Genomic DNA, 18,183 nt, shown 5'->3' with positions numbered 1-18,183 from the left:
TGTGTGTGTGTGTGTGTGTGTGTGTGTGTGTGTGTGTGTTATAATTACTCCAGTGAGGCACTCTGCCAGTGATGCCTGCCTTTGGGGAGAAACACACACAAAACACTGAAAGACTATCTTATACACACTCACAAGGCTAAAACACAGAATTATCTCACACACACACACACACACACACACACACACACACACACACACACACACACACACACACAGCTCCACAGGTAGAGTAATGGAACAGTAAATCAACATGGTGACAGGAAGTTGGCGTGGCTGACAGGAAACGGAGAGTCTCTCCCCGGGTGGCTCGTCTTCTCTGCTGCACATCAGTGCAGAGTGTGTGTGTGTGTGTGTGTGTGTGTGTGTGTGTGTGTGTGTGTGTGTGTGTGTGTGTGTGTGTGTGTGACTACTGCAAAAAATGTTTATATTTTCTATCAAACTTTCTACATTTGATCATTTCAGGAGTGAAGATTGATGCGAGCTCCATCTGCATGGTGCGACAGAGATTTGGAGAAACAGTCAAACAAAGCAGTGAACATGAATCATTTCAAATGTTTCGTTTTCCGTCTGCTGAGAGAAACACCTGGAATTAATATTTTGCTAACTGCGTTATGGACAACCCAACCATCTGCACCATCACCTGCAGGTTTGCGTCCATCTGTGAGGCCGTGGACAGCTTTCCTTTTACTGAGCTGGTGATGGTGACGTCATAACAGATGATATCAGCAGATAAAATTACTTTTTCGACGTTGTAACAGCTTTGGACGGCCAGTGTTTGCTGGAGCCTGTTTTAATCTTTTACCTGAAATAATCTCCAGAATAAAGATCATCAAACGTTAGTTGGATTCGTTAGTTTTAGTTTCACGATTGGGATTTTCTCACCTATGTGCATATTGACCACATACTGTACATAAAAGATGGCTGTAGCGCACTGTGATGTCACCTATTGTGATTAACTTTAAGCTAAACCTTAATATCAGCTAACTGGCACACAGAGAGCCTTTGATCAACAACACCAGAGGAAATAAAACTCAGAGGGTTTCTGTAGGTGAACCTGTCCCAGGATTATCTGCAGCCGCCCTCGTCTCAGGATTTGTCTCCTGCTCTGCTGCCAGTGGCATGAGGCACGTGGCTGTTGGTTTATTCTCTCTAGCTCAAGGTCTTCTGAGGGACCTGATGCAAGTTCACTTTGACCTGGAGCTCTCTTTGCTCCCACTGTGGAGTCTGTCCTGCAGTGACTGCTGGCTGGCCTTGGGAAACTGGTCTTATATTCCGGGATCCACCCCCTACCAGTTAAACCCGTGTCCCTCGTGACCCTCGCCTCATTTTTATTCATTTGCAACATTTGTTAACTTGCTAAACAACCACGATTACAGTATTAACCTGAATAACTGTGATGTGTGCAGCTGAACAGCATTACATCAAGGCCATCTTGGCTTTTTGAAACCAGACATCAGAAAAGTGGGACGGACTTTACCAATAAGACGCTCGCAGCTCATTGGCTAATGACTTGTGATTGATGAAGATCCCTGGTTGTACCTCGAGGTGACTGATGTTGTGATTTGGTGATTTATAAATAAAATACACTGAACATTGTATTAAATAAGATTTGAAAGTGTTCACTGATGTCACAGATCAAGGGTCGTTTTCCAACAAACATTTAGTTAATTGAGAGATGCCCCCTGCTGGCAACTGGAAAGAACTGGTGTTTTAGGCCCTTTTTAGAGCAGAAGGCCATCTTTTATATGCAGTTTATCCTATCAGCAGGTTCTAGGACTGTGTGCAGCATCAGCTGTGTTACCTTTGATTTAGTTTAAGCTACAATTTATAGAAACTAACTAAAGTTTATCTACTGCACTACAATATAAAGTGTGTTATCACACACAGCCAACATTCAAGGTAAAACGACTCACAACATTATGGTCCTTCACTGTATTAAGCCGCAGCTTATGTAAACACACTGATACGAAGACGGAGCTAATATGATGTCCCAGATGGAGATCCCCAGTGTAGGAGGGGTTTAGGTCATGAAATTCAATGTTTTTAGGGGGGAACTGGTCACACAGGGTTCAGGTTTCAGTTTGAGGCCTTTGCAGGACTCACTCGTTCTGCATGTAATTTTCATTTAGCCCATTTTCTCCGTACATTCATCACGAGGAGTAATAAAGCTGTGGGAGGAGTTTCCAGTCTTTCTGAGTCTTTGAGTTTTGAGTCTCTGTTACAACCCGTCCATCAGCACGTCCACGTTCTCCTCTCCCTTCTGTCTTTCTCTGTCCTTTTACTCTGGATTGAAATGCAGGTCACCAAATCCCTGCCCACACCGGGCGAATGCAGCAGCCAGCGAGCCGCATTTCCCAGGATGTATTTGTTGTTCTTTAGCTGCTCTCCTCTCTGGTTTAGAGTTTCTGAAACAGTAGCAGAAGAGAGCCGCAGGGAAGATTTAGTTTGTCCTCCACAGAGCAGGGGACATTTGTCTTCTTTATTTATTTATCTTTTTTTCCTGCGACGTACAAATAGCTGAAGGCTGTAGCAAGCAGCGGTCATCAGTTAGACTCAGCACTTCCCCCTTCTTTTCCTCCTCAATCTCCTCGCCTCCCTCAGCTCCTTCTCTTTCCTCTCACCCGTCCTCCACCTTTACCTGGTAGCCTGCTGACCTCTCAGCACACAAGAGATCTGTGTGTGTCACTGCGAGTCCCTCAGGCGGTATCCTCCACCAGTGAAGCAGCTGTTTTCCTGCGAGCAGGAGGAGAAGCAGCTGCTGCCTCGCTCTCTCAGATTCACCGAGTTTTCTCTGTTATTCATTTACTGACTCGACATTCGCTCGGAGCCAGCGACTCTTCAGTCTGACCTCAGTCACATCAGCAACCCGAACCTAATCCTGCTCTGTGTAATGGATGCTTCTGCTAAATTACACATAAATGCCTCGGCTACCATTGAGGCAGGATTAGAGGCAGAGCACCCAAAGAGCACACTTATCTAATCAGTGTTGGTCTAAAAATGAGTCAAGAGAAAAGTAATTATTAACACTACGTTGTCATTTTCCTCCTCAAAAGTTTATCTTTACTTTTAGGTAACTAATGCAGCTCTTTAATCATGACATTTATCTTTTTCATGCAGCTGCTCACCCGACATGAGGCATAAATGATCTTTAAAACAGGTAAGACACAATCATGAGAAAAATAAAATGAGGTTTGATGTAAAAGGAGTTTCTAGGAGGTCTTAAAAATTTGCCAAATGCATCCTCAGAAGAACAGCTGTTCGTTTAAGAAACCCTAAATGAGCAGCATGGTGGCGCTGTGGTTAGCATTGCTGGCTCACAGTGAAAAAGCCCTGCGTCAGCTGGGATTGGCTCCAGAGTCAGTAGCTTGTAGAGCCTCCTTTAGCACTAATAACCTGAAGTAATGGTTTTATGTCTTTGACATCATTCTAGAGGAATTTTGCCACATTTATCGCTTCGGCTCATTGAGGTTTGAGAGCGTTTGTTCATGCACAGCTCTCTGAAGGTTCCCAAACAGCATCTCAGCCAAGCTGAGGTCTGGACTTGTTCCACTGCAGCACTTTGATTCTTTTTCTCCATTCTGCTGTGGATTTGCTGCTGAGCTTGGATCACTGTCCTGCTGCATGACCCAAGCTTTAGATGTTGGACACATGTCCTCACATTTAACTCTAGAATACTTTGACTCAGTAAGTGAAAGGTGCCCCAACTGTCACCCATCCACGCCATGCTGATAGTTAGTGTGAGGTGTTTGTGCTCCAGACTTGGTGCTGTGAATCATGGACGGACATCTCCACTTTGGTCTTGTCTGCTAGAAGGACACAGTTCCAGAGGTCTCTGGGTTTATGTGATGCAACTCCGCAAACCAAGCTGTGCTGACATATTCAGGCTTTTGTCCTGGCAAACCCTCCACAGGAGCCATGAAGCCTTCAGTGTTTTTCCCTTATTAATAATCTTTCTCACTGTAGAATGATCGACTTCAAGTTGCTTGGGGTGGACTTATGACACTTCCCAGAGTGCTGGGCAGCAACATTTGCTTCTTTAAGATCATTGCTAATGTCTTTCTTCCAACATGTCACCATTTTCATTTTCTGGCAAACTTACAGCGATCAAATTTCCCACACAGCAAGCAGTGAGAGGCGAGAGGAGACATGTTGCTGAGACGTTCCTGAAAAGGAAACGCTGACTGAAATGTTCATGCTCAAGCCTGTTAGAGGGAAACACGAGTACAACAAGACACCTGGACAGGTGCACGCACTTTTACTCAGCTTTCAATGAGCGGTTAAACAAAACTTCCTTTCAGTCTGCAGATCTTTAAGTCTGCTGCCAGTGACAACCAGTGGTGTCCAAAGACTTCACTAATGGACGGGCGATAATTAGACCTCTGAGGTGTCCTTACTCTAAACCCTCTAATCTTCTTGTCCTTTCCTCTTCACCCCTCGTCTGTCACCCTCATCATTCACAGCCTATCACAGTCTTCCATTGCAGCGACACCTGCCGCTCTCTCACTCCGTGATGTCATCTCTAATTAATTCATTACGAGCTGGAAAAAAACAAAAACAGATTGAGCACAAAGCGACACAGGTCGATCAAAACGAGAGGACGGCGGCATCACATACGCTGCTCTCCCTCTACTATTTCCACCTCTCTCACTTTCTCTTCATCCCCCTCTCCATCCCTTCGGGCGGTTCATCCATCCTGCCCACTCAGAGACAGAAATAGACTGATGGAGAGCAGGAGCGCTCTGCTGGGAGATGACCACCGGACGCACACACTCACTTTACTGTATGCACACATATATTAAGACAAAACATGTAATGTATGCTCCTGCAGACCCTGCTGCAGATTTCTTCCACCTGATTCACGGCTGACAGCAGGTCTGACGGGATTCGACTCCTTTAATATTTACGTGCTCCTCACAGCCTCTGGTTTACTGCAGCTTCCAGCCTTGATGACGGCAGGATTTACATCCTGGCGGTTGTAGTGGCGTGCGTTTGTTTGTGCCTAATTAACTGAGCGTATATTATAGAACGTCAGTGAGTCATTTAACACACATGCCTTCGGTTTGCCTGCATTGAGCCAGGGGGGCCTGCATAGCAGCAGATATGATGGTGGACCTCAGCTGTGGAGGGATTTTTTAGTGGGTATGAATGAAGCAGAAACGTGTGGTTTTCATGTTAAATAACAAAAATGTAACTAAATGTAACTGTTAGCGAGTTTTCAGAATTGTTTGGGGCATTTTGAGCCTTTTTGGCAAACCGGAATGCCAGGAGAGAGCGAGGAGGAATGGCACACAGGAAGTGATCTGGGACCCTGCAGTGGCCTTCAGCATAAAGCTCACCCACTCAGCCTGGTGAGTTACAGCAGCAGGCTCTGGATACGATTTTAAATAAAGATTTAAAGAGTTACAGGTGGCTCTGTGGTGCAGAGAAAAGCAAAAAGCTTCCAGGTTTCTGGATTTTTCTGTACAGAGTGCATCTGTTGTCCCTGTGAAGGATTCCCACTTTTATTCCCACAGTCCAAAGACGTGGTCAGTGTGGGTGTGTGGTTTTCTGACTCTTAACCCTTCTGTATGCTGCTGAATCATGGAGCGCCCACAGCAGGCACTTTAGAACAATGGAGCTCCACCAAAGATCCCGAAGATCAACTCAATCGATGGAGACGCCAACATCAGTGATCTGAAGGAAACCATGATTCCCACCTCAGGAATGCTGCACCAACTCTGAGAGACCGGCCACAACACCCGTGATGCCATACACTGAGCAGAGGAAGGACAGCATGTCCCCATTACAAGGATAAGATCAAGACTGTTGGAAGAAATCTGCATGACAATGGAGAAGTGAAGAAAGCTGCTCTGAAGGGAAGTGCAAGTTGTGTAGCAGAGACTTCAGCGCCTTGAGGCAACTGTTGTTGTGATTTGGTGCTATATAAATAAAAGTGAACTGAACGGTGCAACAGCATCACAAAGAGCAAGACAACTCATCCAGAAGGAAGGAAGGAAGGAAGGAAGGAAGGAAGGATGGAAGGACGGAAGGATTTTTTTGTTCCTCTTCCCATCACTTGGCTATGATTTAGCTACTTAGCTGAAATGCAGTCCATGATTGGCCATCATGTGGCTGAAGACAGGACAGCTTAGAGTCAGGAACAGGTCTAGTTACAGTCATTACAGTCATTTTAGTCCTCAGCTGTAGGTGTGAGGCTGATCTGTCAGCCAATCGGCTTCCAGATCACTGCTGCAGAGAACATTTGAATTTTGCAAATAATTTCCTCGGAGGATTGGACTGACGTAATGGAAATTGAAAAAAAAAAAAAAGAAAGAAAGAAAAGGAGCCATTTATCATTTTCTGTAACACACACACACACACACACACACACACACACACACACACACACACACGCCTGCACTCCTATACTTGTGAGGACACAGTTCCAGTCTAAATCTCTCACAGATCAATATCTTGCTCTTCTCTGTATTTGACTCTTTATTACTCTGAAACCATTCAGGCAATCTGCTGGCTGCTTTACACATAAACATGTTAAATAAAGGTTAAACACACAAAGATCGCACACTCAATCGGCTGCCCTGACATTTAAACAATTACAGACTGATTATTACGTTTCTGTCACAAACTGTTTGACTGTCTCAGCCGGCCGGGAGCCTGCTGCTCAGGTTTAAATGCTGAGGCTCTGAAGCTGAATTTGTGTCGTGTTTTGTTACAAAGCTTATTGGTGACACAAAGTAATGGAAATTCAACAAACGCAAAGGCTACAGAGACGTTTTCCCAGGAGCGTCATACAAACATTCATCTCACAGAGAAAAAGGTAACGACAACCACTTGGTAAACCTGCACAGGCAGCCTACGTTAGTGAGTGGCTCCATGATAACCAGATGATTCAAGTCAGCATCATCACATCATTACAATAAAAAGTTACAGCTACGTTCCACACAGAGGTTCTCAAGCTGTGGCCCGGAGGCCAGCAGCAGGCCTCAGCAGCACTTAAACACATTCATATATCCACAGACAGCCACGTGCTCCTTTCTTAAAGCTCTTTTAGTCAAAACTCCGTTTCTTGGTCTCGCCTTGATCCAGCATGCAAACGGCCTGCTGATCTGATTTAATGAATGTTTAAAAAGATAAATGTAAACAGGCACAAATATGACAATTACTAACATTAAACATCAAAATTCTCCGTTCTCTCTTGGCTCTTGATGGAGGCGGTCGCACTTTCTCCCTCTCCCTTATCTTTCCCGATTGGCTTCTCATGGCCTTTGTATAGTCTCGCTTATTCTCTAACCCTAAGAGAGTCTCCCAGACTTGTTCTCTAAAAACCTGAAGAAGAATTATGGATTTAATCAACTGGTCAAATGGAATTGACCCCCTGCTGGGCTCGGGAGAGCCTGATTGTCCTGTGGAGATGTTTGCTGTCGGATACTTGATGGTCCGTTGCGTCGTGTGTCTGGCGACACTCTCGATGGAGGACACTGAACGACATCTACCAATTCGGAACCACAATAACAGAGTTCTGATCGGACCCGGCTTATCGAAGAACAAGAAGCGGCTACAGCTGTTCAAAATCCCACAAGGCTGTTCGACATGATAGACGATGGGCAGGGCTGTGAGTACTCAGACTGTGTTTACTGAATGCAATCTGGATAAGATCTTGCAGAAGAACAACGGGAATTGAGAGACCTGTGACCAGTGCCTCTTTCCTCATGTTGTGCATTTTGCATTGTTATACCTCTCTGACCCGTCTTCCCCATGTGATGTTTGTGTAATGTATGTATGGTCGGAAGGGTAAGATGGCGCTGGCACGGCTGGCAGCCTTAACCCAATTTCCCTCGGGATGAATAAAGTATGATCAATCAATCAAAACCAATGAGCAATCTGCATTGTAAGACGCAGTGAGTTTTTTTCTCCTCTGATGTGCTGCTGCTTCACAACGCTCCCTCCAATCCGAAGTTATTTCTGCTGTAGGCCGCCCGAAAAAGTGACAGACTCAATAAATCAAAAACAAGAGAGAATTTAATTCTGTCTCCTTTCCAGAGAAAAACAATCAGTGTGAGGCACCGATCACTTGGTAACTCCCGTACTGTGCAGGGATGAAGGCTGCAGTGAGAACGGGCCAATTAGACGTAGATTATCCATAAGTCCCACATCCGAACAGTAACAGTCCCACACACACACACACACACACACACACACACACACACACACACACACGGGGCAGTGATGCATCATGCTGACAACACTGTGAGTCTCCTCACTGCAGTGACCGCTGGGAGTGAACACTACAGCTGAGTTATGCTTGATAGATGAAGTGGCTACAACGCTGACAGATATGATCCCTGAAGTTCCTCTGACCCGCTTCCACTCAAAGACTTTTATTATTTTAAGAGCATTTCTACTTTATTACTTCATTTGACTGGACACGGGAGAGACCGCGGAGCAGCAAAGATCCTCAGACGGATCTTTGAACCAATGATGTTCCACTTACACAATCAGTGTCGTTACCTCAGACAGAGACAATCGTCACATGTTTGTAACGTATACGTTGCATAGAAATTTTTGGAAGATGGAAATATTTTGTGTAGCTTATTTCACATGTAGACAGAGTGCAGATGCCAAACACCAGGGGGCGCTGCTGGGTGAGGTTAATCAATCAGATCATGGATTGTTTGGATATCACTGCTGCTATTTAAAAAAGAAAAAGAAAAGAAAGGAAAACATGACACGCTTTACAGGCCGCCCACAAATCAATCAACCAGTCACTTAATCAATAAACCAGTAAATTAATCATTCTGCTGTTTGTAATGCAGAGAAAAAATCCGTCGACGTGACAACTCTCGAGTTTTCTCTCTGCCTCTGTCTGTGTCCTCTCAGTGTGTGAAAACACACACACACACACACACACACACACAGACACACACACACACAGACACACACACACACACACACAGACACACACACACACACACACAGACACACACACACACACACACACACACACACACACACACACACACACACACACACACACAGGGAGGAATGTGGAGGAGTACAGGTCATCTGGAGCTGAACCAGAAATCAGCTGCAGGGAAACAAACGAGGCTGCAGAGTTCACGCTGAAGCACCAACTCCTTCACTCTGCAGCGTCTCCATGATCCACTCTGTGCTTTTTACACAGCAGATTTAACAGAAACATGAAACACTTACCTCTGCCTCCCAAATCGCACGATTCAAGTCATTTTATTGTCAGAGTTCTAACATCGTACTTCTCGTATGCAGCTGGTCTTGAAAACATCTGCAGCACTGATATTTCTGATATTTCTGCCCGTGCTTGTTCGCCAGCTGGCAGAATTTCATTGCACTAAATGTTGAAAGTTCAGCCACGCTCCACGAGAGAGACGTGATTTGTTCTTGATGCAGCTCCAACGGTGTGTTTATGTAACTGCCGTTTCATTTCTCTTCATTTGTTTAAGCAGGCGTCTTATTTACAGCCTCGAACATCTGTTTGTTTTTGCACTGAGCGATCCACGTGTCCTTATCCACGTCCACGCTTTCATGGCAGGTGCAGTAGAAGAACACATTTCATGGAGAAACATGGCCATCAGAGAGTTTTTGTGTATGTGGTGACTGCGCCGCTGTCAGCTTGTGAAATGATGATGTAATGGCCGCGTCTCCTGTTTCTGTGCAGCACATCTTTAAAGTCAGAGGGATCATCACCATGTCGATGCACCAAATTCACCAGTGCCTGGCTGAGAGCGCTCGTAGCCCTGATCTCTGACTTCGAAGCAACCAAAGACAACAACGATCAAAGGTTGACTGCAGTCAGTTGCATTCATCTTGGGCGTGCTGTGGTCTTCAACCGCTGTTTCCTGCACTGTGACTGTAACATGTGACTGTGGCGGTCTTTAGGTCGTGTCTTGGTCTGATTAACCTGATTTGGACTACCAGCTTCCTAGTGTAGATCAGTATGTGTTTTTGAGTCACACCCATGCATGCTTTACTGCTTCTACTTTGCACTTGTGTGTAATTCCCCCCCCCCCCCAGTGTGAGGTGTACACACAATCTGACCGTGTCCGTGAGTTGTCATTGTTTGGGAACAGCCCCGTCATTAATCAGGAACGTGAGAGTGCGAGGCTGCAACGCTCAGTCTCACCTCCTCATCTGCATCACTGCGAGTCTACGTTTCATTTTTTGGATTCCCGTGTGGAGTTTTTCTAACCTTTGTTTCCTTCACACTCTATTTTTCGGTTTAAGAGAGCTCGGTAAAACAGCTCTGCGATCTTGATATCCTGGGATAACAGGCTGTTCCTTGTGATTACAACTTCCCATCTTGTTTTCACAGGGTTAAAAATAGCAGTTTGGTGAAGCTGCTATTCATCTGTTATTACCCCACGATGACAGCGTCGTGGTTTTAAAGAGATTTCATATGACACGACAGACTGAGATCAGATGTTACAGTAAGAAATCGCGAACCATCGAGTCCCAAGAAAATCGTTTGGGGGAAGTTAAATGAATAAAAGCAGAGTTTTTATTTATTTCAGTAATAAGTGTAATCATTGTTTCTGCAAGCATGAGTGCCACAAATCTACAAGATAATTGTGATCCATTGCAGCTGTTTGCATCTGTCTGCAGCCGTGCTCCTCGTTACCAGCAAACAGACGGCGTGGCCAAATTAGCGAAGAGCAAAAATAGCTTTACCTGTCAGGTGTGTGTGGCGTTTCCTGCTGTGTTCAGTCCTGCAGAGACAAACAGAGACAGAAGAAGCTGTTAACGAGGAGCTCTGACTGACATTTACACTGACGTCAGGCGAGTACAGGCGCAGGCACCTTAATGAACTGCTAAATCAGTAGCCTGTCACAGCTCATCAGCCACATTTAAACCACATACAGTGGTGAAAACACTGGCTGCAGCCATAGACAGTATAACTATTGATGTAGGCACTGATGAAGTTCTGTTATGGAGCTGGAAGTGAGGCGTAAAAGTGGACACAGCGCACACTCGTTGGGTTAACTTCTCAGAGGTGGAAGCTCCACGCGTCTTTTACAATGCAACGATGTCAATAAGGCTGCCTGATTAAAAACAGAAATCATAATTACAATGATTTTGGTTCCTGGAAATAATATTCACTAAGATAAGTTAAGGCATTTCCTGGTTGAGCTCACCTATCACCATAAAATGTGACTATTGTGTTCCCTTAGTGGTGAGGGGCTCAGAGTAGACACCTCCAAACTGAAAGGAGCCGCCATGGTTCAAAGACCTGACTAGGATGCCTCGTTGGTGAGTCCCAGACGAGATGTTTGTGGGACGTCCTGCCAGGAGGAGACCCTGGGAAACCAGCTGGCTTTTGGGTTTATACTCAGTTGTGAACGCAGACAGCTGGGGAACCGATGTCAGCGCGCTCATTCCTGTTAAACCTCTTTGAATCTTTGAAGTCGGCTGACTGGGCGGATTTTTTGCAGAAATAGTTCTTGCGTCATCCACATTTGGTGTTCGTTTCTATTTTCTAAAGGTTTTCCTGATACGAATCCATTTTAGACTGTCATTCTAACTGTATCTAAGATTTCCCTCAATGTGTTGTTGGGAGTGAAGAAGAACAACACAAAACTGTTTCTCTTATGCCGAGGTCAGCAACCGATGTTAAGTTATAAACCTAACCGTACGGAGACAGCACGGCAGCGGTGGGTACATGATCGACAAACGTGGCGTGTAACATCTAATCCCGCCTCCTCTGCAGCCCACAGAGATGCAGAACATGCTCGTGTGCATGAGTCACTTTCTTCCAAAGCAACCCAAACCCTGATTTCCTAAACCTAACCGACTAGTTTTTAGTTCTTAAACTCAAAAGGTGAGTTAAAGTGAAATTAAGAAAGGAGTTCATGACAGAAAAGAAAAGATAAAGGGGTCCCAGTGGGGCACGTCGCATGTAATGCAGCGTAGAGGGAGAATTTATAAGAGGCGCGTATCACGCACCAGGGTTAGATTGCACCGGACCAGCACGAGGCCTCAGAATAAACTAATACTGTTACTGTGGGCTGCACACCGACCGAAGGGCCCCGTATCCTTCCACTGCTTCTCTCTGATATTTGTTTGTTTTCATTTGAAATATATTTAAAGTTCAAGAAAACTCTTCTATAAACGTTAATTGAATCCATGGCAAGTGTTACGCTAATTAAAATTATGTTAAACAAGCCAAATTGTAATTACTGGCCAAAATAACTGGGATTATCCCCCCCGTCATAATAAGGCCGTCCTGGTAACAGACAGCACTTTCAGTTTTAAAACTTCCAGCAGACGACCTCTGTGACCCCAGCTTAGCTCCATAATAAAACCACCGCCATACAAAATACAGTACAGAGCGTACACACACACACACACAGACACACACACCGCAGTCAGCGATTCCGCTCACGTCCACCTCAAATCCCCCGAGTGAGAAGGAGCGAGGAGACGATGAAGAGGAGGAGGAGGAGGTGGTAACTGAAGGCACATTTACCATCTGTAATCAAAAGAACTCCGTGTTGGACTGTCGCCTCCCCCCTCCTACTATTCTCTCCCTCCTCTCTTTTTCTCTCTCTTCAATTTCCTCCCTTCTGTTGCAAAGCATGAGCAGCATACTGATGGTGGGATTACACACACACACACACACACACACACACACACACACACACAATCTAGTGAGAGAAGTAATGACTTTCTGCCTTCTCTTTCAATTCGCTCCGAGCTGCCAACTCCCACTGGGTCACCGTGTGTGTGTGTGTGTGTGTGTGTGTGTGTGTGTGTGTGTGTGTGTGTGTGTGAGAGAGAGAGAGAGGGAAACAGAAAGAGCAAAAGACACGAGGGAGGTGATACAACATCTCCAATTAGCTGGGCTGGTGGTCTGTTTGGGGGGTTTGGTGTGTGTGGCTGGATAATGAAACCACATGGTGGAGGTCTTCAGGCAGGTTCAGGTCCTGAACCTGCTCTCTGGACTTTCTGATCCACCTGATTCCACGTAAAGACCTCAGTCTGTCTGCAAAAATGTATTTTCTTTCGCCCTCTGCAGAAGGCGTCCTGCAAACAGCCGCGGCAGGTCTGCAGACGGAGCTCGCTGGGCATTTTATCGTAACCAAATCCAGACGTGTACCTGCTTATCATAACTGAATTTGATTATCAAACCACACATCAAAGTGCAGTCAGGAGTTGGCTACTTTAAAAAACCTAAAAAAACAGAACCTGACCACACTTTTTAGTTTTGCATTAAAAGCTGATTCAGTGAGATTTCTAACAGAGCACTTTCAGTTACTGTGGTTGGGAAAAGTGGTAGAAACGGTTAAACGCTCACGTTTAAAGTAACTGAATTTTAACAAGGTTTGGAACGAGCCAAAAACTACGAGACACACGAAAAGATGGACGTGTGCGTATGTGGAGTCAAATACTTTCAATGGTCCATCTGAGAAAAAGCGTGTGCACTGAGAATTTGAGTATCCAGTGATGAAGGCCTGAAGAACACAACAGTGAACTGGAAACAGTGAAAGGTAACACAAGTGTTCACTGTAACTTCACGGCCACTAACCATGGATACCAGAGCAGTGATCAGCCACCTCTCCAGTGAGTTCCACATCCCACAGATGGAGCAGCACATAGTTTCCAACCTGCTGTAAAGCAGGCCTTTACAGTGTAGTTACTCCACCCAGGGTGAGAAACTCTCTGGAACAATAAATATCTGATAGAACAGAACAGGAAGGGCCAGGGCTGGTTGGCAGAAACAAAACAAAATAAGAATGATGGTCACGATAGTAAATCGATCAATGATGTCATCATTCTCTTGGGTGGATAAAAAATAAAACTAAACTAAAAAAAGTTTGAGAGTTTACGATTCGCGGGCGGACGCTCCGTGTGGGTGAAACACTGCTCCATCCATGATTTAAAACTTCCAATCATCACGTTAATCACAAACTCTGCGATTTTAATTGAGATCAAAGCGCTGTGACCAGACAAGCACGACACTGACACTAATTAAAACTATGATAACTCTGGTAATTAACTTTAGGACAAACTGCTGTAGCTTTCATTAACCCTGAACTGTCTCAGGGTTTCTTTGCTGCACACAGTTTTCCTGTGAAGCTTAAAGACATGGTGCTGTAGTCATTTGTTGCTGCACGGTCACAGTGTGTACTGGCCTCGTGCTCGCCAAAGGCCCACATCCACTGCCCACACTGGTTTCAGCATGTTCTAACAACCGTAATGTCTCACATTAACAACCAGCTTTATGGTGCTGGATCTTTAATGCCAAATATCTTCGGCAAAGGCTCGGATGCATGCTGCTCCATTTTTCTGTCAGATTTTAAAAAGTTGAAATAAAGTCCAAGCACTGAAACTGACTGATCTTCTTTCTTTCAGCGTGCACAGCATCTTTTATCCAGTCATGCAGAAAATACACGAGTTATATCGAACATTTCTTGAACTTTCAGAACTGCGGTTATTCCCAGCAACATGAAGCAGGAAGTGCTTTTTTCTCTGAGCTAAATTAGCTGCAGGATGGATACTCGTGAAGTGTAGATGTGGGCTGGATGGCACACAAAGCAGAGAATCTGTAACAGAGGAGGTTTTGTTGTTGCTGATTCTTAAATCCATTTGCTCAGCTGAGCTGACGGGCTCGGTCCTGCACTGTAACATGAAACAGCTGTTTCTTGAAACAATTGACCAAATGAGCATTGCCATAGCGACTAACAATTAGCCAATCAGTCCAACAGGGAGAGTCAAAGCTGTTGTCAAGCACTGTTAAATTGTGCACCTCAACGGTGAGATTTTAAAAGGCTTGTTTGTTTTCAGGCATCCCTCAAGAACACGGAGAAACAAGCTGAACTGAGATGAGGCTTGAGACACGCGACCGCCCGAGTTCGAGCACTTATCTGCAAATACTTGCTAACTGACCACGGAGAATGGTTAGCTTTGGTATAAAAGCTTTGCTACTTTTTTTTAAAAATTGCACAGCTTTTACTTTGAAGGTTAATGGTTTGTTTCATAACTGCTTAGCGGGTAGTTTATGAAATATTTTAAAATTCCCCAATGCCGAGTCCAGTGGGGGTCAGTTTAGGGCTATTCAGCAACCTTGCATTACTGACAGCACAGTTCAGTTCTACGCCTCCATAGAGGAACACACTAAAAGTCTTGTTGTGGATTTTGGTTGGTAGACGGCAGAAACTGTACAAATGTAACTGGCTGGAGAATGCACTGCAGCTCTTTGATGCTTTGATTTTTTTCTGTTTTACATTGAAGTAAGATGACCTTTCCTGTTTCTTTACTGCAGAGTTCACTACGGATGTCAAATGCCCATTTAATATCACTTAACTTGATTCTTTCTGACGGCACTATGTTTTTAAAAACTGAAGGACGTGCATGTGTATAAATGAAAAGTATCTGTAGAGAAAAGCAAGTGGCAAATGAATTTAAAGGAAAACTGAAGAAACGCTGAGCAGCAGCAGCACTCTGAGGGAGCAGAGTGATCGACATCTGAGAGAATCTCCAGTTTCCAGATTCTTCGTCTGTTTCGTATCGACGAGTGCTGCTCTGACGCCTCCACATACACAGGGAGGCGCCACCAGGTCAGAAAGGAGAGGAGGAGCTTTTTTAGGAGGTGATGGGTCCGAGATTTTGTGCACGAGTGTGTAAAAGAATCCCCCAATTCTCATTTCATGCTTCAGTGAAAAGCTTTTCAGCCATCGTTGTTTCTCATCCTCACCTTCTTTCCTCTTCATCACCCTCCTTCTTTTCTGTCCTTTCTCTCCCCCTTTGCTTCCTTTTTCCTTACCTCTTCCATCCTTTAATCTTTTTCCTTCTATCCTTGTTTCGTCTTCTTTCTCCTTTGTTCCTCTACTCTCTAAACATTAATGATATTGGCCCTTCTTCCTCTCCTGCAGCTACTTCTGGGACAGTTTAGAAATAAATCCATCACCTGTGTCGGTGCCATAAAACCACTAAAAGAAGAAAAGAAAAAAACCTGTATTTGGGATAAAAAATGTTTTGCTACAATAAAGTGTGAAAAGTGAAGCTTATGTGGAAAACTTTACACTAACATGCTTTTTAATGCTGTAAACTTATAACTAGAGCAGGGCGATATGGCCAAAAATATTTATCACGATATATATTTGAAAATTTGCGATAACGATATAACCGACGATATAATTGATGCGAGACAAAATACAACTCCACAACATTACTAGCGCAAAAAGACAACCTTCCATTTATTTTCACTTAAACAAGAAGCTGGTTTTTATGTACATTAAAGCTTTATAAAAACGTAACAGTGCAAATGCAAATTCCTTGCTGAAAGTTTAACCAAAAGGCATTTCCAGTAGAAATGGGCTGACATATCCTGAGCATAACCATGTATAATATCCACTGAAGTTAAAAAGAGGTGCTTTGCAACATTAAACTGCAGTGTGCAGTACGTATTTTTCGGACCATAAGGTGCACGGGATTATAAGGCACATTAAGCGAAACAAAGCAGTCAGATAAATCAAACTTTATTCAACTCATTCTTCTTGCTTCCTCCACTTCTGTACCATTGATTCATTAATGTTGAATTCTCTGGCAGCTGCTCTATTCCCATGTTGTTGCAGTCTATTAATGACTAACCTCGTATTGTGGATGGATTATCTCAGTTGTTCTCCTGACTGAAGTTTGGTCCGTTTACAGCATCCTGCCATGCGATTGCATTTGTCTCTAACCATGAGGAACCTTCACGTTAACTTTTATAAGTGGAAAAGTGTTAGTGTTCGTCCTCCAGCTTCACTGTTTATGTTATGCTAACATAGCTGTGTCGCTAGCGGTCACGTAGCACATCATTATATAGCAGCTAGCCCAACTTCAGTAACCCTACAAACGTCACTGCTGTTTAGTTTCCTGTCTTCATTTATGTTGGAAGTGATAGCAGAGCTGTACGTTTGATTTTTTTCAGAGATCCTATGAAAAGAAAAAAAAAAAAAACATGTCTGAGGCCAAACTAACCTTCAAAATGTGGAGTGAAAAGCCAAACTGCAAAGTAACCTTTTATATTTTTCTGTTTTTTTCTGGATTTTTTAGTTGATATTCTGTTTCTCTGCATTAAAATAAAACTACAATAAAAATTACAGACTGTTCGTTTCTTTGTAAGTGAGCAATTACACACTTCACTTGGCCTTCCAACATGAGGAGCAGATATGTTATAGAAAAATGTGTTTGTTTATAATCTAACAGAAGTAAACTGAGATCAGATTCAAATGTTCCCCAGGTACATAACAACCAGACAGAGTTTCTTCATACCTATCTGACAGCAACATCTGGGTAACAAACCACTAAAACAACCCTGCAACAGCTGCTCGCTCACTGACAGAGTCCAGTCACAGACAGCTTTGCGTGCTGCGTGAGAGCACGATCACGTGCTAATGGGGGAGCAGTCACTGGACAAAAAGATGTTACACGTATAATGAGGAGCTTTTGGGGAAAAATAGCCATATCTAGAAAAAAAAAAAGAGCTAAAAGCCAGAGAAAAAGATAACAGACATCCCAGGGCATCGAGAAATACTGTTATGTCAGATACTGCCGGCAGTGCCCTGAAGCAGCGGCAGTGATGATGATGATGATGGGCGATATATAACCATTGTGCACATTTGGAGGATGGAATGGGGGCGGTGCACTAAGATGGTCAGAGAGAAGATGTGGATCATTTGGGAGCTTTGACCTTCGTTTTGTTTACACTCACTTATTATTTTTACTTCATTTTTAAGATCATGAAACAAAAACTACTTGGTTCATATTTAGGAAACATCATGCTGAGAAATGACACTTCACTGTGTGATAACAGTGTTCTTTATGAGGTGAGGCAGGTGTGAGACGTGTTTATATATTACACATTATCCGTTACTCTTCTGGAGTACATTACTTAATTACTACTTGTTACCTGTTGAAGTTCAGGGTCCGACTGCTGGGCTGCACTCTGGGTTCTTGGCTAGCTCACCGTTAGCATGCTCGCTGTGTTAGCAGTCTAACGCAGTTGTTGCTGTCTTGGATACAGTTTGCTTTTTATAATCATGCTCTTGTCTTTTTGTGCAGTAAAAATAAGATAACTGAAGAACCTTTGTAATGGATGTAACAGCATAATTGTTACTGTAATGTAAATACTGAAAAATGTAATGTATTTACAGTAACGCTGTAACACTG

The 18,183-nt window shown here is 44.0% G+C and overlaps 1 protein-coding gene across 4 annotated transcripts in view; it reads right to left on the bottom strand.

Moving 5' to 3' along the window:
- Positions 1-18,183, bottom strand: part of sulf2b (sulfatase 2b) — a 120,323-nt gene that overhangs the window by 89,241 nt on the left and 12,899 nt on the right. For all 4 annotated transcript variants that reach the window (XM_026155034.1, XM_026155039.1, XM_026155038.1 and 1 more), the window contains exon 2: positions 10,702-10,739. The gene's annotated coding sequence lies outside the window, so the exon portion shown is untranslated. The remainder of the gene's footprint in view (positions 1-10,701; positions 10,740-18,183) is intronic.

Source organism: Astatotilapia calliptera, chromosome 20 (assembly GCF_900246225.1).
Source record: "Astatotilapia calliptera chromosome 20, fAstCal1.2, whole genome shotgun sequence".
Taxonomy (NCBI): domain Eukaryota; kingdom Metazoa; phylum Chordata; class Actinopteri; order Cichliformes; family Cichlidae; genus Astatotilapia; species Astatotilapia calliptera.
This window is presented reverse-complemented; position numbering and strand designations above follow the sequence as displayed.